General features: G+C 36.0%; 1 protein-coding gene and 1 non-coding gene across 2 annotated transcripts in view; both read left to right on the forward strand.

Annotated features, from left to right (window-relative positions):
- LOC128282114 (uncharacterized) overlaps window positions 1-24620 on the forward strand; it is a 34584-nt gene that overhangs the window by 6118 nt on the left and 3846 nt on the right. The gene's annotated exons all lie outside the window — the stretch shown is intronic.
- On the forward strand, window positions 22930-23035 carry LOC128283115 (small nucleolar RNA R71). Its single transcript, XR_008273456.1, has one exon. It is a non-coding gene; the product is annotated as a small nucleolar RNA R71 (small nucleolar RNA).

Genomic DNA, 24620 nt, shown 5'->3' on the forward strand with positions numbered 1-24620 from the left:
CAAGTTCTTGGACCGGAATTGGTGTCTGATACTGAGGCTAAGGTCAGAATAATTAGGGACCGTTTGAAAGAAGCATCTGATAGGCAAAAATCGTATGCAGATTTGAAGCGTAAGGAGATTGAGTACTCAGTAGGGGATATGGTCTTTTTAAAGGTTTCTCCTTGGAAGAAGATATTGAGGTTTGGTAAGAAAGGCAAGTTGAGTCCGCGGTTCATTGGGCCTTATCGGGTTTTGAAGCGAGTAGGGCTAGTGGCTTATCTGTTGGAATTGCCTCCAGAACTAGGCAGGATTCACGATGTTTTTCATGTCTCCACGTTAAGGCGTTATCGTTCTGATCCTGCTCATGTCGTGCCAGTCACAGAAATCGACGTTTAAACTGATTTGACCTTCGAGGAGGAGCCTGTGCAGATACTGGCTCGGGATGTTAAGGTCCTCAGAAGGAAATCTGTCCCATTAGTGAAGGTGCTTTGGATTATCATGGCAGAGAGGAAGCCACTTGGGAGCTAGAGGAGGCGATGCAATAGCAATACCCTTATTTGTTTGGACCATGTAAATTTCGAGGACGAAATTTCTTTAAGAAGGGTAGAGTTGTAACGCCCCAATTTTCGGGACTTCTATTAATTTTGGTGAATTTTGGAATTTTTGTGTTTTGACTGTTTGGCGTAGGTTTAATTATGTTAGTGGGCTCTAGAAGGCCCAAGCTTAAGCTAAAACCCGGTAATTTTAGGTGATTTTAATCCATAAAAGGAAAAGGGCGGTTCTAGTTAACAGGGGTCTTAAATATTATTTGGGAAAAATAAGACATAAGGAAGCAAGTGGCAAAGTGGCATGTGACGCCACTGGCAAGGCTGTAAAAGTGGCGTATGGATGCTAGGGAGAGCTGAGGTTCAAGTCACAATGACAACATATTAAGGGAATTATTATTTTTATGTTCAGAAAAGGTAAGCAGTGGAACTGAAGTGAAAGTCTGTCAGGAGAGGATTTAGGAGTTGATAAGGGATAGGATTTAGGAGCAGATAATGGAGGAAATCTAGGAGCTGATCAAGGAACAAGAGGTGGCCGGCCAAGGGACTTTAGCATGGGAATTTCGGCTAGGGTTAGTGCCAGTATAAATTCAGCATTAGTGGTAAGTGGTGTCGTTTCCTGACCATTCTCTTCTTCTTTTCTTTTTCTCTTCTCTCCATCCACTTATTCTTTTCTTCTTCTTTTCCCCATAGCCGAATCCTTCAACCACCCTACTCTATACCACCTTCCTTTCATTATTTTTAAGACTATAGCCGATTGCCTCAAATCCCAAAATCCTGAAAACTTGACTCCTTTTGTCCCGATTTTTCCCTAGCCAAATCTCTTATTTTTCTCATCATCTTTGGCCGATTCTCTCAACCTCTAAACCCCAGGTTTCTATCGACAATACCACAAGTAAAACCCTCATATTTTATCTTTCTCTACACTTTTGCAAAAAGTCAAACTCCCACACTATCCTAGGGACATAGCCGAATACTGAGATCACTGAGGGCTCGACTTTTGTTATCATTTGAGGGCTTAGAACTGCATCAAAATCAAGTAGGAACTAAGGGGGGACGTTGACTGGAAGAATCGGTGGTAAGTCTTTCCAACTTAGTCTATCTTGCATATTTTAAGAAAAGCCAGAATCCCTAAAAGGTTAGGGAGGTTGTCGTTTTTTTGGACTTGTAGCCCTAAGGGGTTGTGATAATAGTATTATTTTGGTAATAATGTGATTAAGAGGCTATTGATCAAGGGCTTGGACAAGTGGAGAGAACGGATCTGGATCGAGACACTATTTTCGGCAAAGGTAGGAACGCTAAGGCCTAAGGTGTTGTTGGCCGAATATGGTAAGAAGTTAATATGTAGTTCGTTTCGGTAGTAAGATTAATGTGGTAGTATTATAATTGTAGGCAGTTCGTGCGTGGATCTCGTCAGCGAATCGTCATAAAACAAGTGTGCAATTGACACCCTCTCATAGACTAGATCGGCAAAAGCCGAAAAACCGAAATGCTAAAAAGTTGGTATTTTGGGAATTTACAAGTGTGCGAATGCTCGTAAGATAGTTGGGTTTGTATGTTTGGTATTCTGAAGGTAATAAACTGCAGTACGTGCGATTTCGTGCATTTTGATAACTTGGGCTTAATGGGCCAAAAATCGGGTTCATAGGCCAACGGGCTCAATTTGGTAAGTATGCGCGGTAAGTATTCTGATAGTACGTAAATGGATAGGATATGCATGAAAACCCTAAAAGTAGCTAAATTACTACAATACCCTTATGTATGGAAAATTACCATGATACCCCTAGGTGTAAATGACTAATATGCCCCTAGGGTTAATTTTGTCTGAAAAGCATGTTGATTTAAATTTGTATGATGTATGCTATGAAAGAATATTTGTTGCATGGGGACATGGGTTATATTATGAAGGAAGCGTCCTGGTGGCTATGCCACAATTATCTGATCTAGTGGCTCTGCCACATATATCTGCTCGTGGTTCTCGCCACGATTATTCAGATCCGTGACTCGTCACATTATTCGCTCTAGCGACCATGCTGCATAATTCGTGGCTCAGAGCGGTTGGGTGGGTCGAGTAGTCTCCCCACATGGTGAAAGGTTGGTAAGGGGGTGTATGTGGTTGGTTATGGGTTGGGTTCTGCATATACATGAAATATCGGATCTGATCTGTTATGGCCCTATGGGCTTAATTCTGTATTCTGTTCTGGGCTAAGGCCAATTTATTTTGTTTCTGTGGTTTGAACCAATATGAGCTATGGTTGGGTTAATTTTACACACTGAGTTTCCACAAACTCATCCCCTATTTTCATCCATGCAGTTGCGAGGGATTCGGAGTGGCCACTCGTTCTGCAATATGAATTTCTTCTGGTGATTTGGACTTCAATTTTCTTTACTTTGATGATTTGGGTTTTGTTATGTAATAAGGCCGCTTATAATTTTTTTTGGGGGGGTTTTGATTTATAACTTATCATGATGATCTTAAATTATATTAACTATCAAAATGGGCTAGATCTAGGGTTCGTTTTCCAAAAACATAAACTGATTTCAAAGTAACACGATCTCGAACAAGGCTTTTACTGTGATAACGTTTTCCCAAAATTAAATATGCTTTATTTTAAAATGAACATAATTACAATGGTAACTTAAAAGAAATACACGATGTTGGAGTGTGGCAAGGGCGGTGTGCATGTCTAGGATTGGATCTGAAAGAGCTTGGTACTTAAGCAGTCCGATGGACTCACCTCCTCTTTTTAGGTTTCCTGCTTGGTGCACAGCTTCCATTCACTTTAACCCTTAATGAATTAATCCTTTGAACATCAAGTACGATTTTCTGAACTTAGAACGAAAAAATGTTTTTAACGTTTTTGATGTGGCACGTCGGATCCGGTCATAACGTCTAGGCCGGGTTTGGGGTGTTACACATTTCTTCTTAGAGGCACCAACAAGGTAGTTTAGACCTCCCAAACACATATCAGTCTTGGAATGGGCCTCAACAAGTTTACTCAGAAAAGCTCATACTGTGATATCCGGGGCACTTGATTTCATTTTCAATCATTTTGTGTTTTTGTAGTGTTTTCCACTTTGTTTAATCCTTTCATAAAAGGCTTTTCTCCCAATAAATTTAAGTCTTATCCATTTTTTTATGAGCTTTTTCAAGCATTTTTACATTGAAATAATAGATGTGGACTAACAATGTCAAAGTATAAAAGGATTTCTGCATATCGCTCTCTGGAATTTCTAAATAGTACATGGACCTCATAGAGGACCACTAATTAGAACTAACCAAATTTAAAGGTTGGAAAGATCTTGTAAGGAATAGTCCAGGTTGTGATCACCTCTTCAAGTTTCCCGTTAAAGATACCAGACCTGAACAAGAAGGTATGGTAACACATCAGTGATAGAACCTTGACGAACAACGAGCAATGTTAGCATAAGCACTAAAAGGGGACCATTCTTGAAAATGACATTTTTCATTCATACAAATATCATTCATATACATCTAGTTAGGAGCATTTGATTCATTCTGATCATAACATCCTAATTGTTTGGCAAAATATAAGCCTATGAAATAGATTCTACAGGATTTGTTCCCCTGAGATAGATGTAACAAATCAATGAAACAGTAAATCTTATACCCCTGATGTTGTAGTGGGTCGGATTAAACTTACCATAGTGAGTCTTATCTCCCAGAAGTTGTAGTGGAACAAGAGAAAGCTACAAATCCTATACCCCTGAAGTTACAGTAGGTCGGATTGAAGTTACCATAGCGAGTCTTATTTCCTTGAAGTTGCAGTGCAGTAAGATAAAGCTACAAATCCTATATCCCTGAAGTTGCAGTGGATGGGATTAAAGATACATTTCCTATACCCCTGAAGTTGTAGCGGGTTAGAATGAAATTACAATGGCGAATCCTATCTCCCTGAAGTTGCAGCGGAGAAAGATGAAGCTACAAATCCTATATCCCTGAAGTTGCAGCGAATCGAATTGAAGAAACAATTCCTATACCCCTGAAGTTGCACTAGGTCAGAATGAAACTAAAATAGTGAATCTTATCTCCCTAAAGTTGCAGTGGAGCAAGATGAAGCTACAAATCTTATATCCCTAATATTGCAGTGGATCAAATTGAAGATGCAATTCCTATACCCTTGAAGTTGCAGTGAGTTAGAATGAAATTACAATGGCAAATCTTATCTCCCTAAGGATGCAATGGAGTAAGATGAAGCTACAAATCCTATATCCCTAAAGTTGTAGTAGATCAGATTGAAGATACAATTCTTATACCCCTGAAGTAGTAGTGGGTTGGAAAAAAACTACAATGGTGAATCTTATCTCCCTAAGGATGCAGTGGAGTAAGATGAAGCCCCAAATATTATATCCCTAAAATTGCAATGGAATGGATTAAAACTACAATAATAAATCTTGTCTCCTTGAAGTTGCAATGGAGCAAGATGAAATTGTAACACTAAATCTTGCCTTCCTAAAGTTGTAGCAAAGCGGATATAGTGAAATAGAGTAACTAATGGATTGAAAAGGTGGGCTACTTGAAAAAGAGAAGCACCAGAGAAGTCGAGATTTAGCAAGACCGAAAAAAATTAGTCTTCTTTTAAGGGATTTGCTCCCTTCCCGTTATACAGGAATGAACAAAAATGGGCAGTTGTAGTGGCCCAAATTCGTCTGGCCCAGACAAAACAAAAACCAAAAAAATCAAAAAATAATATTAATATCAAAGTCCATTTAAAAAAAAACAGATTGAACCAAATTACAAGCTCAAACCTAAACTACTCTAACCCAAACCTGCTAAACCCAATATCCCACTAGCACAAAAGCCCAAAACCTAAACATTTTCAAAAACCCTAGCCCCCTCTCGTGCTGCAGCCTCACCCTATTGGCAGGCGTGCTATCTGACAACCCCTCTGCCAACACCACCTAAAAAACAACAGAGAAACAGAAGTAAAAGCAAAAGCAGAAGTAGAGAAGAAAAAAGACAAAATGAAAAAGAAAAAATATTTGTAATATTCGGCTATAAAGCCCGAATCCTTTGTAACTTTCAAAAGAAAAAAAGACAAAGAATGAAATAGAAGAAAAAAGAAAACAAAGCTTAAAAAAAAGTGGTAGTTTGTTTTATATTTTTATTTTCGAAGCGAACATAAAAAAGAAACAACGAAAGGTTTAAACTTTTGTTTTACCTTGCTTTCTCACGTCGTAGGTAGCCTTCTTTGATGTTAAAAGAGCCTTCGAATCCTTTGGGATTCGTCCAAAGCTTCGTCAAAATGAGAGAAACAGAAAGGTTTCTTGTTTGTTTTGTTGAGTTTGATTAGATTTTTGGGGATTTAAATCCTAGATTTGGGATCCACGCCTGGAAAGGGGGCAAAAAAGGGATTTTTTGGAATTTTTTGGCCATCGGAGGCGTACGTCACGCAAGATCGCTGATCGGTGGGCACAGAGGATATGTAACGACTCTTGGCCAAATGAAGAGGGAGTTGAGAGAAAAAAAGAAAGGGGAATTTTTTTAAAAAAAAAAAAAGAGAAGAGAAATATTTTTTTAAGGTTTTTTAACTTATATAAAGGTTTAATACAATATTGTTTTGGGTTTGACTTCCAAAGGCCCAAAACGATATTGTTTAAGGACCAACCAGAAATCTGACCTGACCCATCATTGGATCTGCGTGTTTTTTTAAAGAAGGGTCAAATTGTTGGCCAGGTCCTTTCGCCTTTAAGCGCTTTTCAATGTGGTCTTGATTTTGTTTTTCTTTTTTTTTTTAAATTATGCAATTTAATTTTGATTTGTTTTCATTATGGTCCCCAATCTGTTGACCCTCTGGAAAGTGACGCGTGTTCTGAGGTCGGGTTAATTGTCTTTTTAGTCCTTGCAATTTTATTTTATTTTAATTTTACCATTTTATTTTTTGTTCTTATTTATACTTTAAATTTTATTATAGTTTCAATTTAGTCTCCTATTCATTTAATTGAGTCCCTTGATCGCGTTATTTCGTGATAGGTTTTAAATATTTATAATTACTCGTTCTTGGACTAACTATTATCGCGATGTAGGTAAGTGTACCTATCGAACAGTAGTATAGTTTTAGCAAGACCGGATTGTCGAACCCAAATGAACTAAAAGTACTAGTAATGACTGTCTTTTTATTATCTAGCCTAAGAATAATGGGGTTTTGTTTTAATTAACTAATTATCTAAACTAAGAACTCACAGAGAAAAGAATCGGGGAATTGCTTTTGGGAAAAATCGATTGACTTAAGACAACAGCTAAGGACAAATCCACCTAGACTTTACTTTTATTCTGGCTCCGAATCGGATGATTTATTCATTCAACTTGTTCCGTAAAGATCCCTAAGTTATGTTATTATCCCTATTGAAGACTAATAACGTTTAATCCCTAGATTGAATAACTGAGAATTTTCTCTAATTAACACTCTAGGGTTGTATTAACTCGATCTATGGATCCCTTTATTAGGTTTCACCCTAATCCGGTAAAATCTTGTCACCCTATGTCTAGGTGCGCAATCAACTCCGCTTAATTATGATAAATGTACTCTTAGTCAGGGTCTATTCCTCCTCTGAATAAGAGCTTATCTTGAATCAGTATCCTGGGATATCAAAACAAGAATTAAGAACACATAATTAAGAACAAGTTAAATATTTATCATACGATTCAGAAAATAATAACAAGATTCATCTTAGGTTTCATTCCCCTTAGGTATTTAGAGGATTTAGTTCATAACTAAATAAGAAAACATCTCAGAAAAATAAAGAATACAAAACATAAAGAAAACCCAAAACTCCTGAAGGGGAATTGAGGAGAGATCTTCAATCTTGATGATGAATCCGGCTTCTGAGATGAATCAATCGGCTTCCTTGGAGTAATTCCTTACTCCCTATTCTGTGTGCCCCCTTTTCTCCTCTTCTAGGGTGTATTTATAGGCTTTGGAATGCCTATGAGCCCTCAAAAGTGGCCTTTTTTTCGAATTGGACTTAACTTGGGCTCGATAGGGACACGCCCATGTGACACGTCTGTGTGCGATTACTTTAGGCCGTGTTTGAGCCTGTTAAAATGGCACGAGCGTGTGCTATACCCGTGTGAGTCGTGCTTCGATTCTTCCAGATTGACACGGCCATGTGGTCTGCCAGTGTGATGAAGTCCAGGTCGTGTTAAGTTCATACTTTGGCCCATTTTCTCTGTTTTTGGCCTGTTTTTCGTTCCTTTCTCTCTCCTTTGCTCTCCTAAGTATAAAACATGAAATTAAAGCATTAGGAGCATCGAATTCACCAATTCTAATGGAAAATCATCCATAAAATGCGTTAAACATGGAGTAAAAATATGTATAAATTACGGTTAAAATATGTATAAATTACGGTTTATCAAATACCCCCACACTTAAGCATTTGCTTGTCCTCAAGCAAAATCCTCAACTCATAATCAAAATAAAATCTCCTCAACTTATAATTCTTATTGATAATATCCCAAAATAATCCATTGGTAACCATACATTGAGAATTCAACTAAAAGAACATAAAAGTTTCAAACATTCCAAGTTGAGTATTTAATCATGCAAACATAGGTGTCTCTCCGCATCTAAGTAATTACCTTTGATTCAGAATATCACAGAGTTTGGCATCCTCACTAAAGATTCACTCAAATCACTCATGATGTTTAAGGAAAATAAATGAAGCACTCAATAGTCAATAATGAAAAGTCATTACTATAGGCTTGCATGAAAATCAAATCTCCACCACTATAGTTTAAGATGATACATCAATCAAAAGGTATTTACAGGGTTGTAGTGAGGCTTGGTTGGGGGGTGTGCTCACAAGCTGAAAGAAAGGGTTAGAAACGAGATTGAATTTAAAAATTGCCTAACTAGAAAAGGAGTTAGTCTTCATTTGCGTACAACAAAGCTTCTCTCAGAATATGAAATTACAAATATGTATACATAGTTTTTTTTTTAAGAACAAGTTAAATAATATAGACTAACTATTAAGAACAAAACATAGCTAAGCAATCCATTCAACTCAAATCTCGACAAAAATAGGGATTAATTTAGGGGATTTCAACAATAATGGGTTAAAGGTTAATATTAAGGGTAAAACAAGAAATGGCTTGTTAGGCTCAAGGGGGTTTACTAGGGGTTAATCGTGAAGGTAGGCTTTTCATGGAATGAGTGGGTTAATCCTAAGTGCCTTAATCATTTTGACATATCAAATCAAATGGTGTGGTCTCGACATGCATAATCAAGCAAGTTCTAGAATGACAGTTCAATACTGACGCACTCAAAGCAATAATAAAAGTGATCATGAAAGGATTAATAGATGCTCAAAAGGCTCAAAAATCTCACAAAAATTATGCTTTTTGATGTTTAGATTCGTGAATTCCAATTCAAAGTAATACCTAGACTTGGGGAAACAACCTATAATTTTAAATTCTTAAAAATCAACTTAGCATGCTTGATTCTCTAATGTCTCAAAGTTTAAACAATCAATTCATAAATGCCTATGTTTTAATTCAAGATATATCAATCAAAATCATAAATCAATTAAAATTTATCCTAAATATGTTATGATAGCTTTTCAAGAGAAAAATATAATTATTCAAGGATTTTTCTAATAATGAAATAAATACCCCTCCACACTTAAGATGTACATTGCCCTCAATGTACAAAGATAGATATTAGAATATAAAAATAAGATAGGGAGAGAAGTGAAACTTCCTGTATTAAGAATGGATGTTATTATTGGTTTGGTGAGATCGAGAATTGGAAATTAATCTGGATGTCACGCATGATTCTAAATGATAAAAAGAGAGTGAAGGGAATAATCTGAAAGTAGTCACAAAGATAAGCCGTGTTTAAAAAGGGAAAGAAATGAATCTAAAAAAAATTTAATGGAAGGAAAATAAAAGGATTATTCTAATTCTTCAAATGGCACGGCTGGTGCACACGCTCGTGTGCGCCGTGGCTCACCCGTGTTTGTCGTGAATTAAGATGTCGTCACACGGCCTTCTGGCACGCTAGTGTACTTCAGCCGTGTGTGATGTGGATCGTTTCTCCCATGGTCGTGTAGCTCCACACACGTCCGTGGTATTTCGATAGTGTTGTCCATGGGGGATAGATACGGGCGTGTCACACGTCTATGTTTATTTGGCAGATTCGACCATGGCCATGTCACACGACCGTGGCGTTTTATCACAGCCCGTGTTTGGGGAATTCTTCTACCCTGTTTCTATACGGCCATATCACACAACCGTGTTTCCATTCGTGTTAGTCACACGGCCTTAAGCATGGCTATGTGCTAGGCTATGTAGAGTTGGGAACTTGTGCTTCAAGTACTCTGTTAGTGACCTAAATGTTTAAAACTTGAAATTTAAATAATTTCAAACAGTTAGTATTCGGGTTGCCTCCCGAGAAGCACTTGTTTATAGTCTAAACTTGACTATTACCTTGTTGGTTTATTCAGGGCGATTTATGGAGTCGTAGCTCATCTCCATCGACTTTAAAATTCTCGCCATTATAAAGTTTGAGACGGTGTCCATTTACTTTGAAAGTACCGTGTGATGGGTGACTTACCTCTATTATGCCATATGGAAGAACAGATTGAATTATGAAAGGTCCTGACTATCGTGATTTTAGTTTCCCAGGAAACAATTTGAGTCTTGAGTTGTATAGTAAGACGAGATCTCCAACTTCAAATTGTTTATGTTGCTTTAAATGAACGTCATGGCGCCGCTTTGTTGCTTCCTTGTATAGGCGTGAATTTTCACATGCATTGCCTCGCCATTCATCAAGCTCGTTCAGCTGCATCAACCTATTTTTTCCTGCAAGTTCGGGATCAAGGTTTAGAAATTTAATAGCCCAAAAAGCTTTATGCTCTAGTTCGAATGGTAGATGACAACTTTTTTCATAAAAAATTCTGTAAGGTGATGTCCCTATGGGAGTCTTAAAAGCAGTTCTGTAAGCCCATAAGGCATCGTCTACTTTCGTTGCCCAGTCTTTTTTGTTTAATTATATTGTTTTTTCAAGGATCCGTTTGATTTCTTAGTTTGCTACTTCAACTTGTCCATTAGTTTGAGGATGGTATGGGGTGGCTGTTTTATAATGGACTCCGTATTTCTTAAGGGTTTTTTCAAATTGGGTATTACAAAAATGAATGCCCCAATCACTAATAATTTCTCTAGCTGTTTCGAACCTCGAGAAAAGTTTTTTAAGGAAACGTACTACCACTCTAACATCATTAGTAGGTAGAGCTTGGGCTTCTACCCATTTGGACATGTAGTCAACTGCTACTAAGATGTATTTATTCCCAAATGAACTGGGGAATGGGCCCATGAAATCGATACCCCAAACGTCAAATATTTCACATGAAAGCATATAGTTTTGAGGCATTTCATCATGTTTAGATATGTTACCTGTCCGTTGGCATTTGTTATATGAAGTAACATATTTGATAGCATCTTTGAACAACGAAGGCCAATAAAAACCTGATTCAAGTATTTTGTATGCAGTCTTAGTTCCACTATAGTGTCCTCCGGTTGACCCTGAGTGGCAATGTTCCAATATTTTTGATGTTTCTGATCTTGTAACGCATCTTTTAATGACCTGATATGCACATCTATGAAACAGAAATGGGTCGTCCTTTTCACATCATTAAAGAATCGCTTCTTTTGCTGGTGTGTTAACCCTTTTGGGGTAATGGTAGCAGCTAAAAAATTCACGATGTCTACAAACCAAGGTATCTCAAAGTTAGATATAGTGAAAAATTATTCTTAGGGAACGAATCATTTATTTCAACGTCATCCAGTTCTCTGGTATTGGATTTCTTGAGCTTGGACAGATGATCAGCTGCGAGATTTTCAGCTCCTTTCTTATCCTGAATCTCCAAGTCGAATTCCTGTAATAGGAGAATCCATTGAATGAGTCAAAGTTTTGCATTAGTTTTAGTTAAAAGGTAGCAAAGGGCGGAATGGTCAGTGTAAACAACAACTTTAGACAATATGAGATATGATCGAAATTTATCAAATGCAAAAACCACAGCTAGCAACTCTTTTTTCGTAGTAGTATAATTTTCTTGTGCAGCCGTTAAGGTTTTGCTGGCGTAATAGATAGGTTGAAAATGTTTGTCTCTTCATTGTACTAAATCGCACCTCTTGCAAAATCACTGACGCACATTAGTTCAAATGGCAAGTTCCAATCAGGTGCAATTATGATTGGAACATTAATTAATTTATCCTTTAAAGTATTAAATGCTTCTAACCATTCCTGATCGAAGTTAAAAGGTATATCTTTTTCTAGCAATTTAGTCAAAGGTTTAGCTATTTTAGAAAAATCCTTAATAAATCTTCTATAAAAACCAGCATGTACTAAAAAGCTTCTAATAGCCTTAATCGAACTAGGAGGTGGTAACTTCTCGATTGTTTCTATTTTAAATTTATCTACCTCAATCCCTTTACTAGAAATTTTATGTCCTAATACAATACCTTCTTGAACCATGAAGTGACATTTCTCCCAGTTAAGCACAAGGTTTGTTTCCTCACATCCTATTAAAACTCGTTTTAAATTTTTAAGGTAGAGATGAAAAGAGTTACCGAATACCGAAAAATCATCCATAAGTACTTCCATGATATCTTCCACGAGTTTGTCGAATATGGCCATTATACAGCGTTGAAAAGTGACAGGAGCATTACATAATCCAAAAGGCATTCTACGATAAGCGAACGTACCATATGGGCATGTGAATGTCGTCTTTTCTTGATCTTGAGGAGCTATTAGGATTTGGAAGTAACTAGAGAGTCCGTCTAGAAAGCAGTAATACATGTGTTCGGATAATCTTTCCAACATTTGGTCAATCAATGGCAAGGGAAAGTGATCTGTTCTTGTGGCATCATTCAGTTTCCTGTAGTCTATGCAAACTCTCCATCCTGTGACTGTTCTTGTTGGGATTAATTCATTCTTCTCGTTGGTCACAACCATCATGCCTCCTTTCATGGGGACAACCTGCACTGGACTTACCCAAGAACTGTCAGAAATAGGATAAATAATTCCAGCATCTAGAAGTTTAATTACCTCGGCTTTTACAACTTCCTTCATGTTAGGGTTCATACGTCTTTGAGCTTGCACACATGGTTTGTACTCATCTTCCATCAAAATTTTGTGGGTGCAAAAAGAAGGGTTGATTCCTTTAATTTCAAAAATTTTCCAAGCTATAGCCTTTTTATGTTCTTTTAATACTTGGATTAATTCCTCTTTCTCATTGGGTTGCAAGTTAAAAGCAATAATAACTGGTAATGTAGAATTATTTCCAAGGAATGCGTATTCTAAGTGGTTTGGTAATTGTTTAAGTTCCAGTTTGGGAGGCTCCTCAATAAAGGGTTTTTGCTTAAGTTCATCGTTTATCTTAATGCCCTCATATTCTACTTGTCTTGACGAATGGTCATTAGGTTCCTCACCTGTCTCCTCGCCTTGAGCTGGATACGGTCTCGTCGTCTCCTTCTGTACAATTTCCAAAAAAGAATCTTGAGTAATATGATCAATAGAGTCAATAAAATAACATGAATCATCCTGTTCCCTAGAGAATCTCATAGCATCATAAATTTTAAAGATAATCTCATCATTACCTACTCTAAGTACTAATTTACCGTCACCCACATCGATTACAGCCCTAACAGTGGCTAGAAATGGGCACCCTAAAATTAAGGGTACTTCCACATCTTCATCCATGTCAAGCACAACAAAATTAACAGGGAATATGAATTTATCTACTTTTACGAGTACGTCTTCTACAATGCCCCTAGGATATTTGATAGATTTATCGGCTAATTGAATACTCATCCTAGTAGGTTTAGGTTCCCCAAGACCAAGTTGTTTGAACATTTTATATGGCATCAAATTAATGCTAGCGCCTAAATTAGCTAGTGCTTTTTCAACATTCAGACTACCAATTAAGCAAGGGATAGTAAAACTTCCTAGATCTTTCAGTTTAGTTGGTAGTTTGTTTTGGAGTATGGCTAAGCACTCCTCGTTGAATTCTACTGTATATAAGTCCTCGAACTTCCTTTTATTTGTTAGAAGCTCCTTCAAAAATTTTGCGTATGTAGGCTGTAATATCCTGATTTTAGGCCTAGTCGAAATAGTGGTTTCGTGACCACAAAATCCGAGATAGAAATAATTATTTTATGATTATTTTAAGGTCTATGATATGATTGCATGATTGTGTGAAAATTTCGTGATGAAATTCTATGCCTAAAGTGCTTAAATTGAAAGTAAGGACTAAATCGAATAAGTTGCAAAACTTGCATTCTAGAAGTTTTTAGTATGAAATTGTTTTGGAATATTAATGAGGAGGTCTTAAATAGCAATTTGACCAATTTTAAGTTCATGGACAAAATTAGGACATGGAAGGAATTTTTGGAAAGTTTAGTAGTAAGGGTATTTTGGTCATTTAGTTATTAAAATGAATTAAAAACAAAATTAAAAGCCAATTTTTGTCCATCTTCTTCATTAGGCTGAAATTTCAAGGGTTCTCCATAGCTAGGGTTTGTTTCAAGCTTCCAAGCTCCATAGTAAGTGATTCCAAGCCCCGTTTTTAATGATTTTTACGTTTTTGGAGTCCCGATAGCTCAATTAAGCTTATGCTGGCAATAATTCAACCTAGGGTTCATATTTGGAAAAATACCCATAGGTGAAATTTGTGTATTTTGGTGTTTTATGATAGAATATGAGGTTTTAAATTATGTTAGACAACTTGTGCTACTCGGTTTTAAGTGAAAACGAGCAAAAGGGCTTAATCGGTAAAAATACCTAATAGTCATAAGTACATGCTAGAGTGAGAATTTGATGTTGCCATAGAAGAGAAAAATGATCAGCATGTTATAAAACATAAGAATAAGGAATAAAGTTTAATTCCTGAGCCTAGGAGCAAAAGGTAAATATGCAAAAGTTTAGGGGCAAAATTGTAACTTTTCCAAAATATGATTTTGGGTCAATTTGAATAATGTGAGTCCTAATTAGACTATATTTTAAATGATAGAGCAAGGAAAACTGAAATTCGGGCTAAAATGGGGAAAATACCAAGTTGTGGACGAAATGGTAAAAGTAGCCATTTTCGCATACGAGGTAAGTTCATTTGTAAATAATGTAGCATAATGGTTATTTTTAAGTTATTGATGTTAATTATATGTTATGTTGAATTTTATTATGAAATGTATGCTTTGTGGTTAATTTCAAATAATATGTAAATTATGTGAACTACTTGTTAAATATAATTGTTACCGAGTATTGATTTCGGCATTCTACGGAAGACGGCAAGGATAAGTGTTCGAGGAAAAAGCCTGTTTGAACCTTAGGAATAGATTAGGATACAAGTGACATGTCATTAGAATGGTTGAGCATCCGAACTCGTTGAGTTGAGTCCGAGTTCACTTATGGATGCGAATGTCCGAACTCGTTGAGTTGAGTCTGAGTTTGAGAGATGTAACTAGGCATCCGAGCTCGTTGAGTTGAGTCCAAGTTCACTTATGGATGCGAACGCCCGAGCTCGTTGAGTTGAGTCCGAGTTCACTTATGGGCGGGTTACATGGTAGCTTGGCTACATATGTGGCACTTATGTGCAAACTTTCCACGTATCCGAATTATATTCCGATGTGTTCAACGGGTAAAGTTCTACTGAAATGGAGGAATACTCAAGATGAAAGGGACGTATTGGTAAGTGTTGTGAAATGGATACTTTGAACAGGTATGTACTTAACCCTCGGGTTGAAAAATCGATATAACAACAATATGGTAAGATGATAAATGAAAATGTGATATGAATGTCTTGGTGATGATTATGCAAATGATGTTTATGTTTGCTTATATGGTTATGTTACTTGCTATTTGCATGTGAACTTATTAAGCATTTATGCTTACTCCCTCCTTTTCATTCCTTGTAGTTTTGACAAGCCAGCTCGGAAATCGGGAACGGTCTGAGGCTCGCTCACACTATCCATATACCATCTTGGCATAATGGCTTGTATATTTTGAGTATGGCATGTATAGCATTATAATCATTTTGTATATATGGTCTTATGATATGGTTATTGAGTGGTATGGAAATGCTTGGTAATGACTAGCCATTGGAATGGCTAATCATGATCATATTTGGTGTTATTTATGCTAAATTGCTAGCTAATCCATGGAAACCATGAAATAGGTAAAATTTACCATAAAATAGATTCAGACAGCAGCAGTGACATGAGTTTGAAAAATCACTAAAAATAGTAGAGATACAATTAGATGATGAATAATATATGGAATTGAAGAATTATGGGTCTATTTTCATATGGATGGAACAAAACAGGTATATGAGTTATATTTTATGAGATGTTTAAATTTTTGTGAAACAGGGCCAGAGCGATTTCTGGATCCCCTGTTCTGACTTTGTAAATTCACCATAAATTTTAAAAAGATAATTAGATGTCATACTTTATATGTACAGATTCCTTATTGAGTCTAGTTTTATTAGAGACAAACAGCATAGTCATTGAAGCTCTGTATAGGGAGATATCTGATTCGTAATACACAGAGGTCAGAGTAGTCGAACCCTGAAACAGGGGAGACTTTAACTAATAAACTGTACTAATTGGCCCGACCAAAAATTCTAGAAAAAAATTAGTAGATAGATATATGAGTCTAGTTTCAGTAAAAATTTACAAAATTGGATTTTGAGTTTTGGAACTCGAGATATGATTTTTAAAGCGACTATGATGCAGTTAGCCAGCTTGTCTGGAAATTTTAAAATGAATTGTATGAGTTGTTTAAGTAATGAATTAAGTCTATTAACACCTCGTGTTCGACTCCGGCAATGGTCTCGGGTACGGGGCATTACATTTAGTGGTATCAGAGCTAGGTTTAGTCGGTTCTCGGACTAACCGAGCATGTGTAAAAGTTTAGCTATACATGCCACTGATTTGTGATAGTGTGATGTCTTCCGACGCGTATGAGTACCGTCTTATTTAGGCAGGTACTCTCCAACCGAAGCTGTGCCGACCATGTTCAATGTTATGTGAAGGTATTTGAGTAAAGTTATGATTATGATAAGTCTCGGTTAAGAAAAGTATGAATAAAAGTTTATGATACATATGTGATAATATGTGAGATGAAAGTTCATGTTGTGATAAATATTCATATTTGCTTAATGCTCATATGATGTAGTGTATGTGGCTTACTTGATAAGATGAACGGAATAAATAGAAAGTAGTAGAGGTATGAATAAAGGTCATAATATTATGATACGAGTGAAGATGTCCTTGTCTTGATTTGGACGTCGAATGTTGATAAATGTTAATGATATATAATTTTATGAGATAAAGGATTATAATGAAATGAACTTATCTATGTTAAATTGTTGGACTGAATTATATGATTGTAATGATATGTACATGATGATGCACGAAATGAAAGTTGTGATTGTGATGCAAATATCTATGTTTGTTTGGCCTTATATAATGTCATGAGCATGAATTAATTTAATTAAATGAATGGATAAGTAAAGCTGTATAGAAAACATAGAATGTATGCATAAGTATATTGTCTAAATGGGACAATAGGAAAATTGGTGTAAGCCAACATGAATGAATGACATGATTTTGATGATGTTACTATGATGATGGAAGTTGTGTCATATGTGTATGTATAAGAAAGTCGAGTCAGAGGTCCCACAACCCCTCCCCCTTACCGAAGTCGTACTTATAATGGAATTTCATGAGATTTGTATTGAATAAGTTTCCGGTTGAGAACCCAAAGAGTACAGTGATAGAATAATTATAAGCATGATTAGAGATTGAAAATGAGCTGATAAGTAAAGTCAGAGCCAATAAAGTATCGGATTGACGTAAAGATTATTGGAGTTATGCACTGTCCCAGTTAGAAAAGGAATTCTCCTTGGTAAACTGAATTACTCAAGTGCAAGGTCGAGAAAAGTGTAAATCGAAATTTATTCAAAATTGGCCTTCTTTAGTGAATGGTTTAATATGAAATTTGTGACGGCAAAACTAGTTGGGGAAATGATAATTGAAATGTGAACTATCTGAGTGTGACAGTTATGACTAGATGATTTAGCAGTCTCTTTTGAGATGTTCTATGTGTTTACCGTTCTCGTAAATATTTCTATGGCTATTGATCTTCTGAAGAAATTCTTGTTATATGGGAATGTCTTCTAATTCTGGTGTTGGATGAAAGCATTCGTAGTCTGTTGGTTTATAATTTATATTGCTCTATTTCATCAGGTATTCTATTTCATTTCGTCTTATAAGAATTGATGAGAGAATACGTATGATATTATGATTCTGCTTTTCTACTTGATGCTTCATCTAATATATATGTATGGGAAGATATATTGATCTTGTTATATTTGATTTCAGTGGGATTAAATGATGTTTTCTTCGGACTTTCTTTCTTTGAAGAATTATCGGGTATTCTCGTATTTTCTCTATGAGTTTGGTTTTCGATTCTCGGCATAGTATCGTATCTTGGGTTTCTTTATTCGGATTTCTTTATTCGGATTTCTATCTTGGATTTCTTTATTCGGTTTCCTTGTTATCTTTGTTCCATAATTTGTCAATTATGACTCGTGTTCAAGTGCATTCTTCACTCGTGATAATCATGTCAAATATGACTATACTTCTAATTTGATCTTAGTAATGTGGTGATTTTAGTATTGGGATTTTCTAATTTCGTGTAAGGATTTGACATCAAGAAGGCATAGGTGATAAAAGCGCGAATTTCAATTCGGCATGGTAAATTATTTATTTGAAAGATTTCATGTGACAATTATGTCAGGATTATTTTTCCCAAGTCTGATAATAGAATTTCATTTTGTACGGATAAAAGAGTAAATAGTTTGAACGAGAAGTGTATATTTATTAGAAAAGAGTTGGATATTAGTTTAAGTCACTACGAATGATAAGGTTTCCATCTTGTGAAAGCTAAAAAGTTTATTACGTGTTGACAGAGTTCGGATAGATGAGAATATTGGTAACTGAAGCGTCTGAACTAGACTAGTCTACATTGAGTAAAGACTTCCTAACTTTCAGTAATGTACTGTTGTATGAATTGTGATGTGTTTCAAGACAGTGAGGTAATGTGATAGTTTAGAGCATCCGATGTTACATAAAATTGGAGTTGTTAAAGGGGTTAAAGTCGAGCATTGGGATCTATCAAAATTATCCTTGTCAGTGTTGATATTGGGATGGAAATGAGAAGGATTATTTTTGAGGCCATATCAGAATTATTTCTATGGCGGAAAGAGGAAAATGTGATGTATCCTATTGTTAAATGTTTGGCGAGATCTATAAATCATATCTGTATTGAATGAATTCCTACTCATCAGATTCATGGAATTTCGTGTCTCTTTGATTGTTGGATTTCTTGGAATTCGGTCTCCATTAAATCAAGTTGAGATCCGGTTTTATGTCATGATATCATGGGAAACTGAGAAGGGTTGAAAGTTTAAGAACAGTTGAGAGTTGAGACTATAAGCTTTTAGATCATATGAGAAATTGAAGAGATGTATTGGAGGTACAGTCTAAGTGTAAGTTCTTCGGCACCGAATATGAGATTAAAAGTGAAGACCACTTTTCTGGTAAGATTTTCGGGGACGAAAATCCTTGAAGGGGGGGAGAGTTGTAATATCCTGATTTTGGGCCTAGTCGGAATAGTGGTTTTGTGACCACAAAATCCGAGATAAAAATAATTATTTTATGATTATTTTAAGGTCTATGATATGATTGCATGATTGTGTGAAAATTTTGTGATGAAATTCTATGCCTAAAGTGCTTAAATTGAAAGTAGGGACTAAATCGAATAAGTTGCAAAACTTGCATTCTAGAAGTTTTTAGTATGAAATTGTTTTGGAATATTAATGAGGAGGTCTTAAATAGCAATTTGACCAATTTTAAGTTCATGGACAAAATTAGGACATGGAAGGAATTTTGGAAAGTTTAGTAGTAAGGGTATTTTGGTCATTTAGTTATTAAAATGAATTAAAACAAAATTAAAAGCCAATTTTGTCCATCTTCTTCATTAGGCCGAAATTTCAAGGGTTCTCCATAGCTAGGGTTTTTTTCAAGCTTCCAAGCTCCATAGTAAGTGATTCCAAGCCCCGTTTTTAATGATTTTTACGTTTTTGGAGTCCCGATAGCTCAATTAAGCTTATGCTAGCAATAATTCAACCTAGGGTTCATATTTGGAAAAATACCCATAGGTGAAATTTGTGTATTTTGGTGTTTTATGATAGAATATGAGGTTTTAAATTATGTTAGACAACTTGTGCTACACGGTTTTAAGTGAAAACGACCAAAAGGGCTTAATCGGTAAAAATACCTAATAGTCATAAGTACATGTTAGAGTGAGAATTTGATGTTGCCATAGAAGAGAAAAATGATCAGCATGTTATAAAATATAAGAATAAGGAATAAAGTTTAATTCCTGAGCCTAGGGGCAAAAGTGTAAATATGCAAAAGTTTAGGGGCAAAATTGTAATTTTTCTAAAATATGATTTTGGGTCAATTTGAATAATGTGAGTCCTAATTAGACTATATTTTAAATGATAGAGCAAGGAAAACTAAAATTCGGGCTAAAATGGGAAAATACCAAGTTGTGGACGAAATGGTAAAAGTAGCCATTTTAGCATACGAGGTAAGTTCATGTGTAAATAATGTAGCATAATGGTTATTTTAAGTTATTGATGTTAATTATATGTTATGTTGAATTTTATTATGAAATGTATGCTTTGTGGTTAATTTCAAATAATATGTAAATTATGTGAACCGCTTGTTAAATATAATTGTTACTGAGTATTGATTTCGGCATTCTACGGAAGACGGCAAGGATAAGTGTTCGAGGAAAAGCCCGCTTGAACCTTAGGAATAGATTAGGATACAAGTGACATGTCACTAGGATGGTTGAGCATCCGAACTCGTTGAGTTGAGTCCGAGTTCACTTATGGATGCGAATGTCCGAACTCGTTGAGTTGAGTCCGAGTTCGAGAGATGTAACGAGGCATCCGAGCTCGTTGAGTTGAGTCCAAGTTCACTTATGGATGCGAACGCCCGAGCTCGTTGAGTTGAGTCCGAGTTCACTTATGGGCGGGTTACATGGTAGCTTGGCTACATATGTGGCACTTATGTGCAAACTTTCCACGTATCCGAATTATATTCCGATGTGTTCAACAGGTAAAGTTCTACTGAAATGGAGGAATACTCAAGATGAAAGAGATGTATTGGTAAGTGTTGTGAAATGGATACTTTGAACAGGTATGTACTTAACCCTCGGGTTGAAAAATCGATATAACAACAATATGGTAAGATGATAAATGAAAATGTGATATGAATGTCTTGGTGATGATTATGCAAATGATGTTTATGTTTGCTTATATGGTTATGTTACTTGCTATTTGCATGTGAACTTATTAAGCATTTATGCTTACTCCCTCCTTTTCATTCCTTGTAGTTTTGACAAGCCAGCTCGGAAATCGGGAACGGTCTGAGGCTCGCTCACACTATCCGTATACCATCTTGGCATAATGGCTTGTATATTTTGAGTATGGCATGTATAGCATTATAATCATTTTGTATATATGGTCTTATGATATGGTTATTGAGTGGTATGGAATGCTTGGTAATGACTAGCCATTGGAATGGCTAATCATGATCATATTTGGTGTTATTTATGCTAAATTGCTAGCTAATCCATGGAAACCATGAAATAGGTAAAATTTACCATAAAATAGATTCAGACAGCAGCAGTGACATGAGTTTGAAAAATCACTAAAAATAGTAGAGATACAATTAGATGATGAATAATATATGGAATTGAAGAATTATGGGTCTATTTTCATATGGATGGAACAAAACAGGTATATGAGTTATATTTTATGAGATGCTTAAATTTTTGTGAAACAGGGCCAGAGCGATTTCTGGATCCCCTGTTCTGACTTTGTAAATTCACCATAAATTTTAAAAAGATAATTAGAAGTCATGCTTTATATGTACAGATTCCTTATTGAGTCTAGTTTTATTAGAGACAAACGGCATAGTCATTGAAGCTCTGTATAGGGAGATATCTGATTCGTAATACACAGAGGTCAGAGTAGTCGAACCCTGAAACAGGGGAGACTTTAACTAATAAACTGTACTAATTGGCCCTACCAAAAATTCTATAAAAAAATTAGTAGATAGATATATGAGTCTAGTTTCAGTAAAAATTTACGGAATTGGATTTTGAGTTTTGGAACTCGAGATATGATTTTTAAAGCGACTGTGATGCAGTTAGCCAGCTTGTCTGGAAATTTTAAAATGAATTGTATGAGTTGTTTAAGTAATGAATTAAGTCTATTAACACCTCGTGTTCGACTCCGGAAATGGTCTCGGGTATGGGGCGTTACATTTAGTGGTATGTGCGATATGGCTTCAACAAAAGGTAAGTTGATATGTAATTGCTTAAAAAGTTCAAGAAACTTACCAAATTGTGCATCAATGCGATCTTTTTTTAATTTTGTTGGATATGGAACTGGTGGTTTATATTCCTTCGGTACTGGTTTGTCATTATTTTCGGGTTTTTCTTCCCTCCTTTCACTTTCCACGGCTTCTTGTGGTAACTTCTTTTCAGCTTTCGCTAACACTTTCCCACTCCTTAGTGTAACTGCTTTGACATGCTCTTTAGTGTTATTAAGTAAACTTTCTAGTGGTCTTTCCGAGATCAATTTGGACAGCTGGCCTATCTAAGTTTTGAGCCCTCGGATCGACACTTGTTGATTCTTAAGTGCTGTCTTGGTGTTTTAAAAACGGGTTTCTGACACTGATATGAACTTTGAGAGCATCTCTTCAAGATTTGGCTTCTTTTCCTATTGGTAGGGTGGTTGTTGGTAGCCCGGAGGATGTTGTGGTCTCTGATTTCCTTGACCGCCCCATGAGAAATTGGGGTGGTTCCTCCAACCTGCATTATAAGTGTTACTATATGCATTGTTTTGAGGTTGATGATTATTATCCATGTAGTTTAATTGCTCGTTATCCATGTTATGGCCATAAGGTTGGTATTTCGAATGGTTTATTCCACCGCTACTTACTTCGCACTGCATTACTGGGTGAACCTGTGAAGAATTAAGAAAACCATCAATCTTTTTATTTAAGAGTTCTACCTGATTAGAGAGCATGGTGACCAAATCAACGTTATAAACGCTGGCAGTTTTCATTGGCTTTGTTCTCATGACTTGCCATTGATAGTTATTCAGTGACATCTCCTCATTAAACTCATAGGCATCTTCCGGTGTTTTATTATTTATGGTTCCGCCCGCTGCTGCGTCAATCATTTGCCGAGTCAAAGGATTCAGACCATTGTGAAATGTTTGTACTTGGAGCCAAAGCGGTAACCCATGGTGAGGGCACCTTCTCAAAAGGTCCTTGTATCTCTCCCATGCATCGTAGAGTGTTTCTAAATCCATCTGCACAAAAGAAGAGATATCATTATGTAATTTAGCCGTTTTAGCCGGCGGAAAATATTTCAGTAAAAAATTTTCGGTCATTTGTTCCCAAGTAGTAATTGACCCTCGTGGTAACAAGTTCAACCACTGTTTAGCTTTGTTCCTCAATGAAAAGGGAAACAACTGAAAACGAATGGCATCATCAGAAATGTCATTAATTTTAAATGTATTGCATAGTTCTAAAAAGTTGGCTAAATGAGCGTTGGGATCCTCATCCTGCAAACCATCAAACTGAACAAATTGAATAGTGTTCGATTTTAATTCAAAAGTATTTGTAGCTACAGCAGGTCTAACTATGCTCGATTCAGCTCCTGTTAAAGAGGGTTTAGCATAGTCATACATAGTACGTGGAGCAGGATTTTGATTAACCGCAATTGCAGGAGGTATCTGATTGCCTTGGTTTTCAGCCATCTCTTCGGTTGGGGGTTCAGTATCGTCTTCTTGCTCGTTATCTTAAGCTTCGCCTTATTTCTCTTTGGTTTCTACGTATTGTGCGATCGATTTCTTCGTTAAAAAGTAATGGTCCCGACGGGTTTCTTCTAGTCATAAACTATGAAAACCTGCCAAGAGAAGGAAAAAGTAAGTTAATGAATAATAATAAAATTAAATTAAATTGCAATAAAAATAAATGGCTAAAGTAATAAAAATTAAGTGTTCCTAATATCTTAGTTCCCTGGCAGCAGTGCCAAAAACTTGATCGCGTTATTTCATGATAGGTTTTAAATATTTATAATTACTCATTCTTGGACTAACTATTATCGCGATGTAGGCAAGTGTACCTATCGAACAGTAGTATAGTTTTAGCAAGACCGGATTGTCAATCCTAAAGGAACTAAAAGTACTAGTAATGACTGTTTTTATATTATCTAGCCTAAGAATAATTGGGTTTTGTTTTAATTAACTAATTATCTAAACTAAGAACTCATAGAGAAAAGAATTGGGGAATTTCTTTTGGGAAAAATCAATTAAATTAAGATAATACCTAAGGACAAATCCACCTAGACTTTACTTGTTATTCTTGCTCCGAATCGGACGATTTATTCATTCAACTTGTTCCGTAGAGATCCCTAAGTTATGTTATTATCCCTATTGAAGACTAATAACTTCTAATCCCTAGATTGAATAACCGAGACTTTTCACTAATTAACACTCTAGGGTTGCATTAACTAGATCTATGGATCCCCTTATTAGGTTTCACCCTAATTCGGCAAAATCTTGTCACCCTATGTCTAGGCGCGCAATCAACTCCGCTTAATTATGATAAATGTACTCTTAGCCAGGGTCTATTCCTCCTCTGAATAAGAGCTTATCTTGAATCAGTATCTTGGGATATCAAAACAAGAATTAAGAACACATAATTAAGAACAAGTTAAATATTTATCATACGATTTAGAAAATAATAACAAGATTCGTCTTAGGTCTCATTCCCCTTAGGTATTTAGGGGATTTAGTTCATAACTAAATAAGAAAACATCTCAGAAAAATAAAGAATACAAAACATAAAGAAAACCCAAAACTCCTGAAGGGGAATTGAGGAGAGATCTTCAATCTTGATGATGAATCCGGCTTCTGAGATGA

Source organism: Gossypium arboreum, chromosome 10 (assembly GCF_025698485.1).
Source record: "Gossypium arboreum isolate Shixiya-1 chromosome 10, ASM2569848v2, whole genome shotgun sequence".
NCBI classification, from domain to species: domain Eukaryota; kingdom Viridiplantae; phylum Streptophyta; class Magnoliopsida; order Malvales; family Malvaceae; genus Gossypium; species Gossypium arboreum.